Source organism: Mustela lutreola, chromosome 4, assembly GCF_030435805.1.
Source record: "Mustela lutreola isolate mMusLut2 chromosome 4, mMusLut2.pri, whole genome shotgun sequence".
Lineage (NCBI taxonomy): Eukaryota > Metazoa > Chordata > Mammalia > Carnivora > Mustelidae > Mustela > Mustela lutreola.
Genome location: NC_081293.1, coordinates 185,927,845 through 185,945,497, shown reverse-complemented (window position 1 = coordinate 185,945,497; position 17,653 = coordinate 185,927,845). Strand labels below are relative to the sequence as shown.

Genomic DNA, 17,653 nt, shown 5'->3' with positions numbered 1-17,653 from the left:
ACAAATTAGGTTATATCAATGAACTAACTTTATTATGGGTTATGAAAGGAGTCAGTATATTTGCTTTTATGTTTGACATTACACACATATATGCATACACATATGTAAGCCCATTTATATTTGAAATATAGCTTTAAATGTACCACTTTCTTAAGTTATATAAGCAACTATCAGTAGAATTATATAGTTTCCAAGTAAGAAGAGAATATAAGGGGTGCCTGGGTGGCTCAGTGGGTTAAAGCCTCTGCCTTCGGCTCAGGTCATGATCCCGGGGTCCTGGGATTGAGCCCCATGGCAGGCTCTCTGCTCAGCAGGGGGCTTTTTTCCTCCTCCCTCTCTGCCTGCCTCTCTGCCTACTTGTGATCTCTGTCTGTCAAATAAATAAAATAAAAATATTAAAAAAAATAAATAAAAAATAAAGATCAAGTAGCAAAAGACAGAAAACTAAAAGAAGCAGCAAAGAGGAATAAAAATATTATTTCAAATTATTAATGCCTACTATTAATTATTATTTTAAATGTATTAATTTGAGCTACTGAATGTCTACTATGTATCAGACATGGTATAAAAATCTGGGAGTATATAATACAGATTAAAAAAGACACTTTCCTCATCCCCAGGAAATTTAATAGTCCAAGAGCTTATACACGTACATATACAACACAGCCACACACACACACACACACACACACACACACACACACATTCAGACTTGAGATTACAATCTTCATTGTTTTGAGGGTTGCCTTTTTAAGTTCCAGTGCAGCTTCAGGGAAATCTACCTGTCAATACGGTATTTATAGGGAGCACATGGTCATCCCTCTCAGAAGACATGCCCATCATTTACACTAATCAATCAAATCCTTCATTCATAAATATATACTAAAAGCAAATATTCATTGCATATTTAAGATAAATTGCCTACATAAAACAATATGCAATAAGCTAAGCAAAACTGATCCTGGGTGAAATAGGCAATTTAGACCCAAATTGATAGATTTAAGATAGATTTAAGACAATAACCCCTTCAACCTTTGATAGACACATCACCAAATGCAAGGGAAACAAAAGTAAAAATGAACTATAGGGACTTCATCAAGATAAAAGCAAACGCTGGATGTCCATTGATAGATGAATGGGTAAAGAATATGTAAAATATATATATATATATACACACATATACATACATATATACATATATATATATTTAGCTAATTGAATTTAAATTAAAAAAAGGAATAATGTGGTCAGTCTGAAAGGAGATATGTCATAATTGTAAACTACACAGGATATTTTTTTTAAAAATATTTTTTATTATGTTCAATGAGCCAACACATAGTACATCGTTATTTTTTTATGTAGTGTTCAACAATTCATTAGTTTTGTATAACACCCAGTGCTCATCACCACACCTGCCCTCCTTAATATCCGTCATCCTGTTACCCCATCTCCCCAACCCCCTCCCTTCCATAACCCTCCCTCAGTTTGGTTCCCAGAGTCCAGTCTCTCATGGTTTGTCTCCCTCTCTGATTTCTTCCCATTCAGTTTTCCCTCCCTTCCCCTGTGGTCCTCCATGCTATTCCTTATGTTCCACATACAAGTAAAATCATATGATACTTGTCTTTCTCTGCTTGACTTATTTCACGTAGCTTAATCCCCTCCAGTCCCATCCATGTAGATGTAAATGGTGGATAGTCATCCTTTCTGATGACTGAGTAATATTCCACTGTATTTATGAACCACATCTTCTTTATCCGTTCATCTGTTGAAGGGCATCTCAGCTTCTTCCACAGTTTGGCTATTTTGGACAATGTTGCTATGAGCATTGGGGTACATGTGCCACTTCTTTTACTACACATCTGTATCTTTGGGGTAAATAACTAGTAGTGCAATTGCTGGGTCATAGTATAGCTCTATTTTTAACATCTTGGGGAACCTCCATACTGTTTTCCAGAGTGGCTGTACCAGCTTGCATTCCCATGAACAGGGTAAGAGGGTTCCCCTTTCTCCACATCCTTGCCAACACTTGTTTCCTGTCTTGTTAATTTTTGCTATTCTAACTGGTGTAAAGTGGTATCTCAATGTGATTTTGATTTGAATTTCCCTGATAGCTAATGGTGATGAACATTTTTTCATGTGTCTGTTAGCCATTTGTGTGTCTTTGGAGAAGTATCTGTTCATGTCTTTTGCCCATTTATTGACTGGGTTGTTTATTGGGTGTTGAGTTTTAGAAGTTCTTTATAAATCTTGGATACCAGCCCTTTATCCATAATGTCATTTGCAAATATCTTCTCCCACTCCATGAGTTGTCTCTTTGTTTTGTTGACTGTTTCCTTTGCTCTACACAGGATACTTCCAAAGCTTACTATAAATAAAAAAAGTTGGTTCATATTAAAATTCAAGAAGCAACGAAAAAAGGTGAGAGAACTGGAGAAAACTCTTTAAAATTTAATGTCTCATTAATAATGTTAACGTTGTTTATATAGTAAAATTGTTTTACATATTAAAATGATTTTTGTTAGATGAGGCTAAATACAATATTTAAATTCTTTTCACTTGTTTCATTTTAGTTTTTTTTTTTTTTAATATAAGTACTTGAAAACCTGAAATTACATACGTGGCTTGCGTTATATTTCTATTGGACATTGCTAAAACAGTTTCAGAAACAGAGGATGAAGAGAGGAAAAGGGACCAGAGATTACCAAGAAAGTCAGAGGATATTTCCCAGAGCTCATGAATGACAATGTTCACATTGAAAGAGGCTTCCTAGTGCTGAGAAAAATAGACTCACGGCAAGACATATACTTTTGAAATTTCAAAGCCCCAAGAATGAAAACAAACTATTAAAAGCTTTTTAAAAAATGATATAATATAACTTACAAAAATAAAAAAAGCAGCCTGACATCAGACTTATCATCATCATTACTATATGTTAAATATAATTTGTTTGAGCATGCTTTGGCTTTATAAATATATACGGAGTTAAACTGTCGATCAAATATAACATTATAGTAAGACATTTTTAGTAAACAAGGACACAAAAATTTACCCAAAAAATTATCAAAAATCTACTTGAAGGAAATTCAGTGGAATTTTTTAAAAGAGGAAATATTTAAAAGGGAACAACATGGGATAGAAGAAATAGTAGGAAATAAATAATGATATAGATTAAAAGAGTATGAGCTGCAAGATTTAAACCCCTTTATGTGTACTGCCCACCCCAAACTCTGGCCAAAAAAAATGAAAAAAAAAATTCAGAATGTCTGCTGATGAGACTTAGATATCAGTATTTTTCAAAATTCTCAAGGCCACTGCCGAATGCAACTAAGTTTGAGAATCACTGATGATTCTAAATAAATTCAAAAGGAATATAAAGGTAATCCATTTGAAAAATGAATCTTCAAAATTCACTTTTGAGCAGTCAGCTGTACCTAATGATTTAATATTACAACCACATTACATTGGTTCTGCTGTGTGTAATATTTTATCATCATGAAAATTCTTTATCTTTTCTAATGGGCAGTCAGAAGATGCCATATAAACTTGATAGATTAAAAAGAAAAGAGACCAAGGTAAACAAGTGGGAAAAATGTCCCAGAGAATAATTATGAATTGGGGGGAAATTGTAATTTTTAAAAGGCTCCAATTAGTTTTTCAGCTGATTTTGAAAAGTTGGTTCATCTCAAAAATCAAGAAGCAATGAAAAAAGTCCAGAGAACCCAAGAAAACTCTTGAAAATTTAAAACATGAGTAGTAAACAACAACAACAACAACAACAAACCCTGTGAGTGGTAAAGAAAAATAAATACATGTTTTAGAATAATGAGAAAATCAGGGCCACATGGGTGGCTCAGTGGGTTAAAGCCTTTGCCTTCGGCTCAGGTCATGATCCCAGGGTCCTAGGATCAAGCCCTGAATCAGGCTCTCTGCTCAGCAGGGAGCCTGCTTCCTCCTCTCTCTGCCTGCCTCTCTGCCTGTTTGTGATCTCTGTCAAATAAATAAATAAAATCTTTAAAAAAAAGAATATTGAGAAAATCATCCATAATATGAAAACAAAAACACAGAGGGGCGCCTGGGTGGCTCAGTGGGTTAAGCCTCTGCCTACAGCTCATGTCATGATCTCAGGATCCTGGGATCGAATCCCACAACAGGCTTTCTGCTTGGTGGGGAGCCTGCTTCCTTCTCCTCTCTCTCTCTCTCTCTATCTGCCTGCCTCTCTGCCTACTTGTGATCTCTCTCTGTCAAATAAATAAATAAAATCTTAAAAAAACAAAACACAGAAATAGAAAAGACAAAAGGTAAAAGCCAGAAAATTAATCTAGGAGAACACCTGCCTAAAAGGGAAAAGAGAAAAATGCCACCAATATTATTAAAGGACAAATAACTGAAATTTTCTCAGAGTTTCCAGATTGAAAAGGCCATCCACACAAATAAAGGAAGACCTAGCTCTAGGAATATTATTGCAATATTTCATAACATCCCAGATAAAGGAAGATCCTAAAACCACAGGGAAAAAAACAGAAAGAAACAACAGTCCAAAAAGAAATAATCAAACTGATGGCATACTTGCCATCAGTCACCCTAAATCCAAGAAAACAATACAGCAATGCCTTTGAAGTTCTTTCAATAAATGAAAATAATTTTCACCAAGAATTCCATATTCTATCAAATTATCAGTCAACGGTCATCGTGGGCTAAAAGTAATTTCAAATACATAAGAACTTGAAAAATTTCTCTCTCACACACTCTTCCTTATGAAGTTGGCTAACAAACCAAGGAGCAACCTAAGAAATAAGAAATGCAATAAATAGTATTTTCACAGGTCCTATAATGTCAGTGCTGTTCAATTTAGTTTTTAGAAATTCTAGTATCAATCCAGAGACAAATCACATACTCTAAAAGGACTTCATGATAGCTATATAACATAATATAAATAACATCAACTTTAGGAGCATTAAAACAAAAGTAGAAATGGCCAAAATTATGAGGTAGGACTGCAGAACAAGTAAAAGAAGGGTGGAGGCACTAATTTCCTTATCTTCTAAAGCGAAGTATCAAAAGTAGTGGTATTTATTTGCCAATAAAATGGTAACTGTGTCCCAGTCACCTGTAGTAGTCTCTTTAGTTTTTCCCAAATAAGACACAAGGAAAGGATATCCTGTAACATGGAGAGGTGGGGTGAGATAAACAGAAAACAAAACAAAACAAAACAACTGAGCAAGTGTCATTAATATGTGAAGCAAAAGAGTAATGTCAACTGTACGGATTAAACATCTCATGCCTCCATGCCCAAATTTACCTTTGACAATGATGGTGCACCAGTATTTGGTTGTTCTTAAAAATGTTAATGCCACCAGTTTATTTTAGTCTGTGAAATTTCCCCCAACTTCTAAATTAAAATAAGTTCCCAAACTGAAGATATTATCCAACCAAAACTATTCATGCAATTCAATTAGAGTCATAATTGTATTCTATGAGAAGAGATGTGTGTTTTTTGAGCTTCCTTTATCTCATCCAAATCAGTGTTATGTCTTGTTGATCTGTACTATACAATAGGAATGAAAGTCTTCTACAAAGAGATTCCTCCTCAAAACATATCATCTCAAAACATAACTAATAGGATTTGTATAATATGTTTTGAGTGGTAACACAGTAGAAATTAAATCTGTTTTATAATACATTTATTGACATAGAGTGTCTCTCTTTGCCTTTTTTTTTTTTTTTTACTTCTACATTGTCTGATTAATAATATGGACACCTCTTTTCTTGTTTATATTATTGACCTTTCCTGTCAGTTCTTTCTCTATATTTGTGTTATGTATCTTGTTATGTATCTCTTGTTGATATTAATACAATTCCAAAAAAAGTAGGTTCTACCATTTAATATTTTGTCATAATAGTTATACTTGCCTAAATTTTAAACTTAAAATTTTATACTCCTTTAATTTTTCCTTTGTCATCTACCTTGTGTTATAGTCTAGGTTTTATATACTTCAATTCCTCAGTGATTAGAAATTTTGATTTCATTTTTAAAATAAAAAACTTAAAAATTGTCAATTACCAACTTAAGGACTGTCAAATGTGTGCTTGAGCTTCCCATAATTTTGTGGGATGACAAAGAAGATGCATTCTAATTTTGTTTCTTGCTTTGTGGAACTGTATTTCAAATAAGTGCAATTTTTCCCAAATACTCAAGTGGCTGTTCCTTGTTAGCTACAAAAATTCTTACTACCAACCCTACACCATTCATCTGTCTTTAAATTTCATGGTTATCCAACTATACAAGAATTTTTACTTTAAAGAAATGTAATTAACTGTAGTTCTTCTTGACCATATATGGTATATCTCTTGAACAAGTCCTTTGTTGAGGTCTCTCTCATTTGCTGATAGCTCCTTCATCTACATAAGGTTTCTAAGGATAGGCTACCCCATTGTGTATGGTTCCCAACTGCTTATTTATGTTCACACATGCCCTATTTTGTTCCAGGAATTGCTTTTTCTAACTAAGTGCAGGAATAGCATCTCCCATGAAGTATAAATAGTATACAAGGTACAAAGAAAAAACATGAATGAAAGTTCAGAAGACAAATTCTAAATTTCTACCAAGCAGCTGCTCAGTATTGGGTTTCCCTTAAGTCAAGTGTATACAGTATTTTGTTGACTAAACTGATAATAAGATGAACTTAATGAACTAATTGTGATTTCTGCATAAAAGCTGATCCATGTATAACAAACAGTAGATATTTTTCCCAGTCCAATTGTTGGCCATCACCCAAAATTTCCAAATATAATTGAATATCCTTTTCTTTTATTTATCATTGTTTGTTTAATGAGAAGTTAGAAGAGAATATGGTAGAGACTGTTAATCTAACTCCGTCATATCTCAGATGGGCTGAGGCTCTTCTTTAAGTATAGCCTGATGTATATATAATATTTAATTATCTTGGGACATGGAGTGGGACACTAGCTTTGTGAAATCCATAGTAGCATAGGAGCAGAGGAAATACTCACCTAAAAATAAAACTGGAAAGAGGACAACAAAACAGAGACTGAGGAAAAAAATATGTAAATAAATCAGAGAAATGGCAAATTCCTAAAAACTGTCACTGAAGGATAGAGGTTTACTTTCCTTTCAACAGTCCTTGATGGACATTGAGGGTGTTCTAGACCTGAAATGCATCATCATTACAGTAAGTGTCAGTGGTTGGAAAAGTAAAGGATATTGGATAACTCATTGACCTCATTAATCACTTAACAAGTGCCAACTATTAGCCAAAAAGTAGATATAGTAAGCCTCTGGAGCCTTGGAGTTGCTGAAATTACAAGCATTCAAATAAAATAATCTGATGTAAAAAATGTTGCTAAAGGTAGCCATAAAAACAATTAATTGTAATTAGGACACCTTAGCAGATTCCAAACCTCACAGTTTATATACATTTGAAGATGAAAGCTATATCAAAGGGCTTTGTAGGCAGAGGCCATTAAGATCTAGATGCTTAGAGGTGGCATGTCAATATTTGATCTTTCAGTTAAGGTCAATACTCTCATCCATTTAATGGAAAATTCTTTGATCAGCAATTCCTTTTGAAAAGATTTTGAAAGCAGAGTTTTTCAAACCACCTATTTAGTGAGAATAGCAAAATAATAATAAGGACAGCTGACCCTACCTTGTCCAGCTTAGTGATGCTAAGCCCAAGATCTGGAATTCAGAATCATTTCTGGCAATTTTTCAGAAATAGGTGACACTCCACTTGTTCAAAAAAAAATCTTTGATGGTTATGGTAATGGCATCTGGTAGTATGGGAAGGCAGGAAGAGAAATACAACCCATTTAGTGAAATTAGCTGCACCAAGCATGGCTACTGAGATGGTGAAAGATGCTTTCAGATTGCTTTCAAATCCTAGCAGAAGCTGCTTCTAGATCCTCTATATTGTTGTGTTCCTTTTTGGAAAAAGGTGTCCAACAAATTTTTTTTAAGAATTATATTCTGTAAAAGAAGTCATGTTGATGAAAATGAATTGGTGAGAATACAGTAATCACTGCTCTCACAGAACAGTAACGAATCTCAACATAACTGTAGTTGAGATAAACAATGAGGTCTTGTTTTACGCTCATGGGTACTAAGCACCTGGAGTAGAAGGACAGTAACTTTAGCTCCTGCCTGCCTCTGGCTGGGTCAGGCATTCTCCTCCTCTACTTCCATGTTACACTTCACGGATCTTCACCACTGCACTTACTGTGTTGTGATGTGCTGTCTTTATGCATCTTTCCCCTCCCCTAATGCCACTAAACTGGATCTCCTTGTAAGTGGGGGCTGAGTCACAATCATCCTCTCAACACTCAGCACACCATCTAAGGCTATGCCTCAAATATAGTCTGTCTCTCATTCCATAAGTATCTGTTGAACTAGGACAGGAAATCATAATCTTGTGGTAGAGACAAAGCATGCAACAACAGTAACCATAATAGAAAAATAAGGCAGTGATTAGTGCCATAGTAAAGGTGAAGCTAAGTACAAACGGCTCTTTAGAGTTTTTTCAAGCCCAGAAGTGTAGCTCTGTGCAAATAGATTTCAGAAAGATGTTACTGCATTTTCACATGTCACTGAAATAGTTGGAGATATTCAGTACTGTGACTTCTTACTGAATTTGGGGTAAAAAAAAAACAGAAAAAAATTTTAAGTGAGATAAATGAAACATAAGAGGGGAAAATATTCTAACTTGTGAAAGCAGTAAGTGAAGTCACCATGTTGACATCCATCATGGCACAAAAATCCTTGGTGTATCCAATTGAGCTCATAAGTATGAATATTACAAAAATAATATATGTTAGGAGAGAAATATGCTACTATATTTTTATAACCCTAACTAACTTCCTTTTTCCCCCCATACAATACCAAATCTACTGGAATGAAGTCAGAAGACTTCTGTCTACTATTTCATGTATTTTGTCATCCTTTAAACCACAGAGAAGCAACATTCACTTAGATGTCCCCAGGAATTATCTACTAGCATAATCCTTGAGTGAATTCTTCCCCTTAAACATCTGTCATAAAGACTGCAATCAAATGGAGATAATGTATGTTAAAGCACTGAAGGAAGTTCAAAATATTATACAAATGTGTGATATTTTTATCATAATTTGAATGTATACTAGCCTCTCTGATTACATAATTTGGGCACTATTATAGACATGGAACACAGGGTCAACAACACATTAAACAAATGTCTAATCTCAAACTGTTAGTTTGGTTGGCTGGGATTTTACAGTATTATTATTATTTCTTAGCAGTAGACTTATTCCACAATCCAAGAAAAGTCCATAAGAGCAACCCCAAGTTTCATCTTTGAGTATGAAACCAAGTATTTAACCATAGTCCTCTTTCTTGGTTAATTAAAAACCTTTTCTTTGCTTTAGAGAGCAAAATATATATTCATTTGGCTCTGAAGGTGCCTCCTCTTGTTCCTTCAAGGAAGATACTCTGATCTCTTGACCCATTAGAGACAATGGTCTCTGTTTACAACTTCTTCAATATTCTGTATATAAACATGACTCTGGGAGATCAGAAAGTAATGACATCATCAGAGATGAGCAGTCTTTGAAAAAGGGTAAGAATCCAAACAAAATGGGTACGGGCCAAAGAAAGGACAATATAAGGACCAATAAACAGAATATGTGTCATAGATAGAATCTATGAGGGCATAGAGATACTAAACACAACACACACACACACACTCCACTGGTCACTTTTGGGAGATACTAGAGAACTGCTTCATTATTTTATGACTGACATATAAAGGGAATTGACTATCTACCCTACTTTTCTTATGAAATCTGTACAACATGGCAACACAATAGTTGAAGGAGAATGTTTCTTTTTATGTAAGTTCCAGCTAGTAAATGGAAATGAATGATATAATTAACATATGAACATCATACAACCTCTAATGGAATAATAGGTTTACGCAATGATTTTCAAGGGCTTCTAATGTCCCAGAAAGAGAGGCAACCAAACATCATATACCTCCTGATAGCTAAACACAGCCTAGCACCACCTATGAAGTAGTCTTGTGAAAGTAAACAAATAAATAGCAACATGAATCTAAACGAATCCATACATCTCACTAATGAATTGTAGGAAATCCCAGAGAAACACAAAACATATTAAGTGATACCATGTGGATGCAGTCAGAAAATTCATATTGTGGGAAAAACTACAAGACCAAAAAATATATATATGGTCCCTTTAAAAACAACATACCAAAAAAGAAAACAGAACACACACACACACACACACACACACACACAATGACAGAGATGAAGAAAGACTTAAGAGACAAGAAATATACTAACCAGTTGCCATACATATACTGATTCAAAGAAACAAAATGGGGGTGGGGGAGAGAAAGAAAGGAAGAGGGTGGAGGGAAAAGGAATGAATGAATGAATGATGAAAAATGCAAAGAAAAAATATGTAAAAGGTTATAAAGGATAACTCTGTAAATATGAACACTGCTTGAATATCTGATGACACTAAGGAAGTATTGATAATGCCTTTCAGTTATGACAATGACATGGTGGATTTGTTAGAATGAAGAGATATTATCATTTAAAATATATAATAAAATGTTTAAAAATAAAATATGATTTCTAAACTTGACTCAAAAACAATGCAGGTAGAGTAAGTAGAGGTACAGAGTAAACAAGATTGGTCAGGTATTAATAACAGTTGAATGCAAATGAATTGTCAAAGAATGATATGTTGAATTTATTATACTGTTCTTTTTGCTTTTGTATATATATAAAAATATTCACAGTAAAACACGTTTTTAAAAAGTGTAAGACTGTAGTCAAGCGTCTGAGAAATACACTGGGAAATCCTAAAAGCTTCATAGATCATGGCCCTTAGTGAAATATCCTACTTTGAACACACTGGTGAAAAACCAGAAGAAATCAACATCGTCTCCCCAAATGGCCATAAGAAACTAGAGAGTCAAGAGCCAAGTATTCCCTCTTGTCCTCTGGGAGCATTTCATGTTCACTTTTGATCCAAAGATATCTTTAATAAAATGGGATGGTTGATAAAATCTAAAAGGAAATTAACAGAAATCTAGGTAAGACAATTCACTTCTGTATAATTCTAAGTCAACATAATAGATTTTGGAAATAACATATGCAATAGGAGATAGTATATAATAGGCAGTAAACCCAAAAGAAGTCTACCAGAGAAGTCTACCAAAAAGAAAGTGAATATTGCAGTGAATTCATAGCGAAGTATCAATCGGGACAAGGTAACATGTCAGTACCAGACTAATCTCTGTCAGAACACACCTCTGTATCATCCCCACTGAAGGTAGTTTACCACATTGGAAAGGTTCTAGAAAGAACCTTTCCAAACATCATATAACATATAACCTTTCCAAACATCTAAACCAAAAAGGTTTAGAAAGTCTGAAAGACCTGCCATGTCAGAAAAGTTTGAAGTAAAAATATGCTTATTTTAGTGGAGAGAGGCTTCGGTGGGGGTGGGGGCCTGATAGGTCCAGGCAGAGGACCTATTTCCATTGTCATAGAAAATGAGTGTCTCCTCCTTGTTAGTTTAGGTCCAATGGGAAAGGATTACAGGCAGCCCAAAGCCAGAAACCATGGAAAATTTCTACTACAGGTTTGGTTGCCAAAAATATCAGAGGTCATCTCTCCCTGGAGGCATGCTCATATGCAGTGGACAACCTCTTTGCCTTGATGTCATAAAAGGAATGATATTCAAGTCCTTATGAAGAACTATATCATAATCATTCTGCTTATTTGGCTCCCCCCACCCCATTCTAAATTGGCAGGTACTTCAGGGATTATTACTAACCTATTTGTATCCAAATCACAGCTTCTATTCTTTAAAATTAGCCACCTTTCCCTCCTCCTGCCTGATGTGTTCACTGTTGTCATGATGAGAGGCTTGGAGTATAACATTTGATCCCAGATAGGCGGTTGTTACCTAGTTTGAGCTCAGCAAGAGGAGATGGGTGATGAGAAAGGAAGAAGCTTCTATATATACACACCTAAGCATAAATGATGGGGAAGGGAAGAATCAAGATAAAGAACATGGCAAGTAAATTGTAGCCATTACTTTTAAAGTTTTTGAGTGGAAATAAAAGGCTTACATTGCAGTAGGTGTAAGTGGAAACTCTACTCTGGAGATTTAGGTTTCTAATTTACAGAAAAACATCAGGAACTTTGAGCCCTTGGGTATACTTTGTCTATGTCTTTTCCAGGATCCTGCATTATTCCTTGTCACTCCTTGACCTAAAGATGATGGGTGACTACTGTCAGTCCTCTAAACACAAAGGAATAAAATTAATGATATTGACTAACATTGACGTTATTCTGACAGGATGAATTTCCTGCCCTCAAAAGCCCTTTGAATGTTGCTTTGAAATGTGTAGCATCACAATTGAAGATTCTTTTTCCCTTTTCCCCCCAGTACACTAAACTAAGCAATTTGCTGAAATGATAGATACCACGAACTTTCTTCCCAAGCAGGATTCATTCTGTTTTTATATTACTCTAGATATTTGGCCAGATTTTACGAATGCATGACATGACTAAATCTAATAAAATCTAATGCACACTGGAGACAAAATATTAGACTTCTATTTATGTAAAGTTATTTCTTTAATCATGTCATGCCATCACTAAAGCTAAACTAACCCAAAATGAATAATATAAACAATAATTGAGTTTTATAAATGTGTTTCAATTTCAGAGCAGAATTTAGTTTTATCTAGAGACATCAAAAACCAAGCTCTGGCTCTCCACTTTATTAGGTATGTAACGTTCGTGTAGTTTCGGTTTCTCAGTAAGTAAAATAGACATTCAGAATGGGATCACCTTCTTGGTCCCTCCTAGTTTCAACAGTCTTTGAAAGTGAGTTGAAAAATTAGAGCTAAAAGGCATCCTATATATTTTTTAAAAATGAGTAAAAAATGTCATAGAAACACAATATGTGGAAAGATATTAGATGAAAATGTACCCAAAAGATAAGACCCTGCTTTGGGGGAGGGAGATGGAGAATAACTCACACATAATTTCTTTTTCTTCTGTTTATTTTTATTTGTCTTTTCTAATGGGGAAGGCACACACCTTTTCCAATATTTAAAAAGCAATATTTACTGCAGGCTACTACTTTATCTAAAAGTGTGATATATCAAATGTTGTCAGCACAGAAAATAAGGTTTGTTTCCCATATGCTCCTTGTTTAAGATAATGTTCCAAGCAGAGCACCGCAGCTATACAGTGTTAAAGAATAAAGTTAACAATATTTGTAGTGTCATTGGGCTAGTTATGAATAGGAGAATCGGAGGCTCAAATGGATCAAACATGTCATTTAGGTATCACAATATTTTATGTTATAATTTAAGCATATAACACTTAAGTTCCCATTCAAGATATTTAGCTGGATTAAAAATAATAAACCAGTAGGTTTGGCTTTTAATATATTTGTCTATACCCCACATACCACTGAAGCTTATCATGGGGGTTGGTTAAGCAGGATTTTGTTATTTCAAATATTTATTTGGAGTCTGATAATTTATTTTTATGTCTATATCTGAGGTCCAGGACTCAGTTCCAAATTTGCCATTAAATAATGCACAATGCCCTCAAGATGAGTGAAGAGGTTGGTAATACATCTTATATTCACATTGCTTTAGTAGAAAGGAAAGGATGGTCAATTCTTCTGGCAGAGACGGCGATCATCAAAGAAGTAATAGAGGATGTGATGCTTGTACTGAATCCTGCCAGAGAATGACTATTTCAAGGCAATGACAGATTCAGAGTCAAATTTCACAAAGATGACTAGGACAAGCAGTATAGAAAAAGAATTGAGGGGCTGGGGAAAGAAAAGAAAAGAAAAGAAAAGAAAAGAAGAGAAAAGAGAAAGAAAGAAAGAAAGAAAGAAAGAAAGAAAATAAAACATAAAATATTAAAAAATGAACCCGAGGCTCAATTTTATATTCCTCTCATGGTACTCATCTCTCAACTGAGAGATCATATCAGTTGGAAAATACATAATGAATATTTCCTTATATTTTGCCCAACTTCCAGGATCCATCCAGCAGACACAATCATTCCATGATGGAACTGGTTCTCTTTCAGCATGAGCTTCCAAACTGTAGTATTAACAAAACTCATTGAGCAAAAATTTCCCATTCCTCTCTTTCCTTAGAATTCAGGAATGACTATAACACACGGAAAAGTGGAATATTCTGTTGTAATGAAGAGGATTCTGAAGATGAATCTGGGCAAACTTTCTATTTTACTCTCTGTGGTTGAGATAGAACATCCAATGCAGGAATGTGGAGATAGGGAATGTTCTGGACTGTCTAAAGGAACATAGGTCATGAAAAGCGTAATCATGGAATCACTCAGAAGAAGAAAAGTAGTAAGGGAAAACACATCAAATTCATGAAACATATGCTTTCAGAGAATACAAATGAAGGCCAAGAATAGGGGGGAAAAAAAGGAAAGAACAATGACAGAAAGTAGACCAGATAAATTAATGTTACATTTTGAGGTGAGTCTGCTCATGCTAAAGACTGGCAGTAAAGATAGGATTCTGAGGATCCAATTTGTGGCATGAGGGCAAGAGGACACCTGAGCCTATTTGAATGCATCTAGGACCCCTGCAGAAACAGTTTAGTAATAAAAGCCCTGGAATTAGTAGAAATAACAGAAGTGGGGCCACATCAGGAGAAAAGATCCAGAAAGCTGCTGGAGAAGTTGGTGCATAACAATAGGAAAGACATTAACAAGACTTGGAACGGGATGGTGGGGGAGGGGGAATTAGCAGCCGGACCATTGTGATCACAAAAAAGGGCCAGTCTCATCTGCATATTTGATAGAAAAAAAAAAAAGTAGCACCATATGCTAGGGTTTGGGGATAACTGAGGACTCCCTACATGAACTTGGACAAATTCATTTTACCTTGTTTGCTTCTGCACCAAACAAAGAAAATAATTATATCTTCTACAGCAGGGCTGTTGCATTCCCTCAGTTAGAACGAGGGAAGGCATTGAGACCATAGATGAAAAGCTCTCTCACAGCCCAACTTATAAGTCAGGAAGAGGATGTGTGGTCCCCCAGCTGCAGCCATTAAACAAACCCTGTTCCCAGCACAGAGCTGAGGTCACAGGCTGAACTGGGTACACAGAGAAGGACTTTGGCAGCAGCCAGAGCTGCATGAATCAAAGTTGTGAAACAAAACGACCATCAGCTGCATTCAAGCCCCATTGTGGAAGAGAATCAATATTTGACAAACATTTTGCAGAGGACACAAATTAGAGAAGAAAAACACTTAAAAATACTTCACAGGAGCCAAACAGCAAGAAATAATATATGCAAGGAAATGGTCTTAAGCATCTCTGACAGCATTTCTGGGGCACAAAAGCTGGCAAACTCATGCTCCGTAAATGAGAACCTGAAGCTGGCTGTGAGAGGGCTCTAATATTTATGATAGATCCTGCATTATCTATATCAAATACTCCATCACAGTGAGAGGCTAACTATATCCAACAAGCAGTCCAGGCAAAGCCCTGTGGTTGCTGATGCTTATTCAATAAACAGGTATGATACATAATTCTAATTAGTATGAAGCAACTGCATGTAGGCATTCAATGACTGTCATGGGCTGAATGTACAGCAGGAATAAATATGTCTTAGTAATTCACTGAAGAATAAAAATAACTTCCGCTTTGGTATGTCATTCAGACGCTTAGTATATTCCACACTATGACACATGTTATTCTTTTTTTTTTTTTTTAAGATTTATTTATTTATTCAAGAGAGAGAAACAGAGTGCATGCATTCGTGAGCGGGGGGGGGGGGGCAGAGAGAGAGAGATTGAGAATCCACAAGCAACTGCCCGCTGGGTACAGAGCCTAATTTGGGGCTCGACTTCTCATCCCTTAAATCATGACCAGGATACCTGTGTGGCTCAGTCGGTTGAGCGTCTGCCTTCGGCTCATGTCATGATCCTGGGGTCCCTGGATTGAGTCCCACATTGGGCTCCTCCCTCAGTGCGGAGCCTGCTTCTCCCTTTCCCTCTCCCCTACCCCTCGTGCTCATACTCTCTCTCTGACAAATAAATAAATACATAAACTCTATCAAAAAAGGGAATTTATTAAAAAAAAAAAATCAAGAATCTGACGCTTAACCAAGGAGCCACCCAGGCATCCCAGATACATTTTATTCTTAAATTAGGGGTCAGCCGAAGATGGCGGAGAAGTAGCAAGCTGAGACTGCTTCAGCTAGCCGGAGATCAGCTAGATAGCTTATCTAAAGATTGCAAACACCTGAAAATCCATCGGCAGATCGAAGAGAAGAAGAACAGCAATTCTGGAAACAGAAAAACAACCACTTTCTGAAAGGTAGGACCAGCGGAGAAGTGAATCCAAAGCGACGGGAAGATAGACCCCGGGGGGAGGGGCCGGCTCCCGGCAAGCGTCGGAGCAACCGCGCACAAAATCAGGACTTTTAAAAGTCTGTTCCGCTGAGGGACATCGCTCCAGAGGCTAAACCGGGGCGAAGCCCACGCGGGGTCAGCGTGGCCTCAGGTCCCGCAGGGTCACAGAAGGATCGGGGGTGTCTGAGTGTCGCAGAGCTTGCGGGTATTGGAACGGGAAAGCCGGCTACAGAGACAGAGCCGACAGTAAGCTCGCAGCTCCGTGTTACCTTGAACCGGTCGCAGGCTCGGTGAGCTCGGAGCGCGGCCGGAGGTCAGGCAGACGGGAGTAACTGGGCGCTGTTCTCTGAGGGCGCACTGAGGAGTGGGGCCCTGGGCTCTCGGCTCCTCCGGGCCGGAGACCAGGAGGCCGCCATTTGTATTCCCGTCCTCCGGAACTCTACGGAAAGCGCTCAGGGAACAAAAGCTCCTGAAAGCAAACCCGAGCGGATTACTCACCCCGGCCCCGGGTAAGGGCGGTGTAATTCCGCCTGGGGCAAAGACACTTGAGAATCACTACAACAGGCCCCTCCCCCAGAAGATCAACAAGAAATCCAGCCGAGACCAAGTTCACCTACCAAGGAGTGCGGTTTCAATACCAAGGAGAGCAGCAGAATTCCAGAGGAGGAGAAAGCCAAGCACGGAACTCATGGCTTTTTTCCTGTGATTTGTTTTAGTCTTGCAGTTAATTTAATTTTTTCTTTTTCATTTTTTTTTTTCTCGCCTTCGGGTAAAATTTTTTTTTTTTTTTAACTGTTACCTTTTTCTTTTTTAACGATTTTTTACTAGTTTATCTAATATATATATATATATTTTTACATTTTTCTTAGGTGTTTTCTTTTTTAAAAAAAATTCTTTTCTTTTCTTTTCTTTTTTTTTTTTTTTTTCTTTTTTCTTTCTTCCTTTTTGAACCTCTTTTTATCCCCTTTCTCCCCACTCACGATTTTGGATCTCTTCTAATTTGGCTAAAGCATATTTTCCTGGGGTTGTTGCCACCCTTTTAGTATTTTACTTGCCCCTTCATTTACTCTTATCTGGACAAAATGACAAGACGTAAAAATTCACCACAAAAAAAAGAACAAGAGGCAGTACCGAAGGCTAGGGACCTAATCAATACAGACATCGGTAATATGTCAGATCTAGAGTTCAGAATGACAA

General features: G+C 36.4%; 1 long non-coding RNA gene across 3 annotated transcripts in view; it reads right to left on the bottom strand.

The window, feature by feature from the left end:
- Positions 1 to 1,369: 1,369 nt before the first annotated feature.
- LOC131829811 (uncharacterized) overlaps positions 1,370 to 17,653 on the bottom strand; it is a 288,985-nt gene continuing 272,701 nt past the window's right edge. The window contains exon 9 of one of the 3 annotated variants that reach the window (XR_009353010.1): positions 1,370 to 2,365. This is a non-coding gene — a long non-coding RNA (uncharacterized LOC131829811). The remainder of the gene's footprint in view (positions 2,366 to 17,653) is intronic. The other 2 variants (XR_009353008.1, XR_009353009.1) reach the window with 2 other exon arrangements.